Source organism: Littorina saxatilis, linkage group LG4, assembly GCF_037325665.1.
Source record: "Littorina saxatilis isolate snail1 linkage group LG4, US_GU_Lsax_2.0, whole genome shotgun sequence".
NCBI classification, from domain to species: domain Eukaryota; kingdom Metazoa; phylum Mollusca; class Gastropoda; order Littorinimorpha; family Littorinidae; genus Littorina; species Littorina saxatilis.
This window is the reverse complement of record NC_090248.1, coordinates 277,273-283,272: the sequence shown is the minus strand read 5'-3', so window position 1 is coordinate 283,272 and position 6,000 is coordinate 277,273. Positions and strand designations below refer to the sequence as shown.

Sequence of the window (6,000 nt, the reverse complement as noted above, 5' to 3'; positions counted from 1 at the left end):
GCAGTCGACGCAAAAACTGTCATTTTGTAAGTTTGGAACAACAAATCAAGGTCAGAACAGCTATATAATCGCTAAATGTGTATTTTCAGCGTAGCAATAGGGTCCGATCATGATATTTAGACGACGCTGAAAACACACTATCTGTTAATACAAACTTGTTGACTACATCTCCTGAGTTACTGAGTGGAGCACACAACAAAGTACGTCCACACTCTTCCGTGTCTCAAAGTTATCTTTCACTCCCTAGCATGTACACACATAATCAAACTTTAGCTAGAGTCACAAACATCCAATCAACATCTTAGCCTAACCACCCGTAACCACGACTGACTCCAAGCAGGTTCCGTGTTTCATTGGTTAAACTAAAGACAAGAGGAAAGGGGGGGGGGGGGGGGTTAAAGACTAAAACTGACATTCGAGCGGCCCAGCTGGCATCGTCTATCATCTACCCGGATTAAATTCAAAGGAATTGAAAACCATTGCTACATGCCGCTAGCGAGGAATACAGAGACAGACAGGCCGCCATATGACGTAACAACACCTGCAGGCTCCGTCCCTTCCTAGGAGAGCGGCTTCAATCAATCAATATGAGGCTTATATCGCGCGTATTCCGTGGGTACAGTTCTAAGCGCAGGGATTTATTTTTTATTTTTTTAATTTTTTTTATGCAATTTATATCGCGCACATATTCAAGGCGCAGGGATTTATTTATGCCGTGTGAGATGGAATTTTTTTTACACAATACATCACGCATTCACATCGGCCAGCAGATCGCAGCCATTTCGGCGCATATCCTACTTTTCACGGCCTATTATTCCAAGTTACACGGGTATTTTGGTGGACATTTTTATCTATGCCTATACAATTTTGCCAGGAAAGACCCTTTTGTCAATCGTGGGATCTTTAACGTGCACACCCCAATGTAGTGTACACGAAGGGACCTCGGTTTTTCGTCTCATCCGAACTACTGGCACTTGAACCCACCACCTAGGTTAGGAAAGGGGGGAGAAAATTGCTAACGCCCTGACCCAGCCGGGTCGAATAAGGGGTTCAACCCCTCGGCGGCGAGCGCAAGTGCGTTACCACTCGGCCACCCAGTCCATAAGTTCAAAGGATCAAAGACTAGTCAGAACATGGACACAGACGGCTAAGCGCGCTTAGGATCTACCGGTGACTGGACATGTGCATGGCTTAGAACAAATAATGGCATTACACAAAACATAAACTTGTGATGGGCAACATGAACTACAAACACAAGACTGGACAATGACAAAAACTTTACTCTATAATTGGTGACTGGTCGCCCTGTCACAATATGCTACATGCATATTCGTCGTTTTACTTGCTTTGTTGCCGCGATAATGGAAGCACTGACGATTGTTTGTTTTAATTTCGGTAAGTAGATATATCCTCAAGCGGTTCATTCCAAAACTGCGTGTTATGGTGGAAGTGTTTAGCGGGCGAAGCGCACATGTCAGCGACTGAGTGAGTATGGGTTCGAAGCGCGGCATTATAAACCAACATGCAGAATAGTTTAATCGTTCTGCGGTAGTGCATCGAAGTCAGTTTAGCGACAGTGAATAGGCCGTACGGGTAACTGGAGTATGCTCAGACACTACAGGGGTTGATGTTTCTCTATTCACAGCATAAGCTGAACATGCAAAAGCTCCCCCCTCCCCTAATCTCCCCCTCCATACGTGTTATTATTGATGTCCGGGCAGAAAGCATGACAGGAATAAGGGAAGGAGTAGCGTGAATTGGTGGTCGTCAATCTAGAGGGAGGTAATTGTCAGCAGAAGTAGCACACAGTCAGTGTTGTAACCCTAACCCCTAACCCCGTGTGTCCCTGTTCTCTGACTCTGTTGGCTGGCACATTTTCACTTTTGTCATGCTTTTGTCCCACCACAGGCGGAAGGTATCGTCCACTGGACTACTACTATCACAGAAAGACTACAAGGTACGTCACTCACCTTCGAGTCTTCTGTGTTCTTGGAGTCGCTTCCTGGGGAAAAATATTGTTCAAGACGGTTTGCCTCTTCCTACAGTCTGTGTAAGGTCAAATAAATACAGTTGAATGATTGTTTGAACTATATGCACCTTTAGTTTTCAGCTTCCGTTCGCTGCAGGTTGTTTTTAACCATCATTTGGACGAATCTTCGTTTGCGAGCCGCTAATATCCACACCTCGTCTAATTATGCATCCGCACCGAATATGCATACCAGCGCTCATTGGTTAATAACAGGATATTCGATGATTATTTTCATTGGTCGACTGAAACGTTTTCCTCATTTTGAATGAAGTGGCAAACGGTTCTTCACTAATACCGAAAGTGAAAACTCCCGTGGGTAGCTTCCCTTTGCCGCACAATATTTACATATGTTTTAGACCAATGAGCGCTGGTATGCATATTCGGTGCGGATGCATAATTAGACGCGGTGTGGATATTAGTGGCTCGCAAACGAAGATTCGTCCAAATGATGGTTAAAAACAACCTGCAGCGAACGGAAGCTGAAAACTAAAGGTGCATATAGTTCAAACAATCATTCAACTGTATTTATTTGACCTTACACAGACTGTAGGAAGAGGCAAACCGTCTTGAACAATATTTTTCCCCAGGAAGCGACTCCAAGAACACAGAAGACTCGAAGGTGAGTGACGTACCTTGTAGTCTTTCTGTGATAGTAGTCGTCCAGTGGACGATACCTTCCGCCTGTGGTCCCACTCAATAATTAGTTGTACCTTGTGAATTTGGCAGGGAAGCATTCAGTGTAGAGCAGGGAAGCATTCAGTCTAGAGCAGGGAAGCATTCAGTCTAGAGCAGGGAAGCATTCAGTCTAGAGCAGGGAAGCATTCAGTCTAGAGCAGGGAAGCATTCAGTCTAGAGCAGGGAAGCATTCAGTGTAGAGCAGGGAAGCATTCAGTCTAGAGCAGGGAAGCATTCAGTCTAGAGCAGGGAAGCATTCAGTCTAGAGCAGGGAAGCATTCAGTCTAGAGCAGGGAAGCATTCAGTCTAGAGCAGGGAAGCATTCAGTCTAGAGCAGGGAAGCATTCAGTCTAGAGCAGGGAAGCATTCAGTCTAGAGCAGGGAAGCATTCAGTCTAGAGCAGGGAAGCATTCAGTCTAGAGCAGGGAAGCATTCAGTCTAGAGCAGGGAAGCATTCAGTCTAGAGCAGGGAAGCATTCAGTCTAGAGCAGGGAAGCATTCAGTCTAGAGCAGGGAAGCATTCAGTCTAGAGCAGGGAAGCATTCAGTCTAGAGCAGGGAAGCATTCAGTCTAGAGCAGGGAAGCATTCAGTCTAGAGCAGGGAAGCATTCAGTCTAGAGCAGGGAAGCATTCAGTCTAGAGCAGGGAAGCATTCAGTGTAGAGCAGGGAAGCATTCAGTCTAGAGCAGGGAAGCATTCAGTCTAGAGCAGGGAAGCATTCAGTGTAGAGCAGGGAAGCATTCAGTGTAGAGCAGGGAAGCATTCAGTCTAGAGCAGGGAAGCATTCAGTCTAGAGCAGGGAAGCATTCAGTCTAGAGCAGGGAAGCATTCAGTGTAGAGCAGGGAAGCATTCAGTGTAGAGCAGGGAAGCATTCAGTGTAGAGCAGGGAAGCATTCAGTCTAGAGCAGGGAAGCATTCAGTCTAGAGCAGGGAAGCATTCAGTCTAGAGCAGGGAAGCATTCAGTGTAGAGCAGGGAAGCATTCAGTCTAGAGCAGGGAAGCATTCAGTGTAGAGCAGGGAAGCATTCAGTCTAGAGCAGGGAAGCATTCAGTCTAGAGCAGGGAAGCATTCAGTCTAGAGCAGGGAAGCATTCAGTGTAGAGCAGGGAAGCATTCAGTGTAGAGCAGGGAAGCATTCAGTGTAGAGCAGGGAAGCATTCAGTCTAGAGCAGGGAAGCATTCAGTCTAGAGCAGGGAAGCATTCAGTCTAGAGCAGGGAAGCATTCAGTCTAGAGCAGGGAAGCATTCAGTCTAGAGCAGGGAAGCATTCAGTCTAGAGCAGGGAAGCATTCAGTCTAGAGCAGGGAAGCATTCAGTCTAGAGCAGGGAAGCATTCAGTCTAGAGCAGGGAAGCATTCAGTCTAGAGCAGGGAAGCATTCAGTCTAGAGCAGGGAAGCATTCAGTCTAGAGCAGGGAAGCATTCAGTCTAGAGCAGGGAAGCATTCAGTCTAGAGCAGGGAAGCATTCAGTCTAGAGTTTATAACCCAGAAGCAGTAATCTTGAACTTTAGCGTGTTAAATTCATAGCTCTTAATTCAGAGGCATTTAAGTCTCCAAATTTGTAGAACCTGCACTTGTAATCATAACAAGTCATTTTAGATCCCTTTGAAGTTACGGAATGAACTCCGATGAACTTTACAAATGCATTTTGTTTACATGGGTCAAAGAAGGAATTGTCCGTATGAGCGGACAAGGGAGACAACTCTTTCGTGTAAACGATGTCCCATGGTTGACAACGTACGCCATTTTCGGTGCGTTTTCGTCGATTGAACAACCAAATTAATTAAAATTATGCTTAAGTTTGGAGCTTAATCCGTCAATTAATTTCACGACAAATGTTCTTTGGCTTGCTTACATGGACTTGTATCAAAAATAAGTAAAGAATGTCACTGAAGTCTGAGCTATGAATTTAACACGCAAAAGTTCAAGATTACCCCAGAAGCCTAGCTGACGTCCTGCCCCCTATTGAGGTCTAACGAATGACGTCTTTCAACGTGCATGGTCGTCCTTGGCGGTCAAGAAAGCCGCCGCGATCATTGCGCAGACGACACTTCTAGACCGCCAATATTGTTTGTGCGCATCACGTGCTCCACATAAATCGGTCGGAAACAAAGCAATTGGGAAACCTGGATTAACAGCTATTGTGTTTTCAGCGTAGCAATAGGGTCCGAGAGTCGCATTATACTAAATATCGGACCCTATTGCTACGCTTTTACCAGATGCTCCCCAGCATGTCGTAAGAGGCGACTAACGGATTCTGTTTCTCCTTTTACCCTTGTTAAAGGGCAGCTGTCAGGTTCTGGCTCTCAAAATCTGTTCCTTAGAATGAGTTATCATGTAACTGAAACTATACTTAAAAGTTACTTGGTGATTTTGACAGCTTGATAACACAAGTCCGAAGACTTTAGACATGCTACAATGTCTTTAATCGAAGAAAGTTTGCATTCTTGGCCGAGTCAATGCAGCCCGCTCAAAAATTACTTCCCTTGGATGCGTGACGTCAGCCGCGGAATCGGCCGGGTTGAACGGTGCTCTCTTTATGCCGTGTAATGGGTGCAATCGGGTTGTCTAGTCAAGCCCTCAAGCATACTTCACGGGTAGGTGAAGAGAAACTTAGGATGGGGTGACTTCTCCCAGGCCAAAATTTCGCAGTAAAAAACGGAGTTCATAACATGTCTTCTGTCCCCCTCCTGCTTTTGTTCCACTTGAACCCTGTTTTTCTTCAACTTATTGGCAGATATTGTCACGTGTCGAGGAACACAAACACACACACAAACACACTCACACACAGACAGACACACACACACACACACACACACACACACACACACACACACACACACACACACACACACACACACACACGTGTTATCACACATATACAAACACACACATACGTGTTATCACACACACACACACACACACACACACACACACACACACACACACACGCACACACACACACGCACACACACACACACACACGATAACCATCACAAACACAGTTTGACAAATTCATCTTTGATTTTTTGCGGCCGAACCCCCCTCCCCCATTTTCCACACTAGATCCACTGTTTCATCTTTGTCTCCGTCTCTCTTCCCTTTATCTTATCTCGTCTATCTACTTGAGTGAGTAACTGAAGATGTATTATCATCATCTCTTTCCTAGATTTTCGCACCAACAGAGTTGGCTTTTGTCTTGAATTCAGTACCTCACACGTACACGGTAATTGGTGTGACACCTCAAGCGGACCTTCTTCATAAGTGTACAGTGTCTGCTGACAAGGGACACGAG

At 45.5% G+C, this 6,000-nt stretch overlaps 1 protein-coding gene across 1 annotated transcript in view; it reads left to right on the top strand.

Moving 5' to 3' along the window:
- Positions 1 to 1,445: 1,445 nt before the first annotated feature.
- The window catches only part of LOC138963731 (uncharacterized), an 83,899-nt gene continuing 79,344 nt past the window's right edge, over positions 1,446 to 6,000 (top strand). The window contains exon 1 of the mRNA XM_070335581.1: positions 1,446 to 1,485. The gene's annotated coding sequence lies outside the window, so the exon portion shown is untranslated. The remainder of the gene's footprint in view (positions 1,486 to 6,000) is intronic.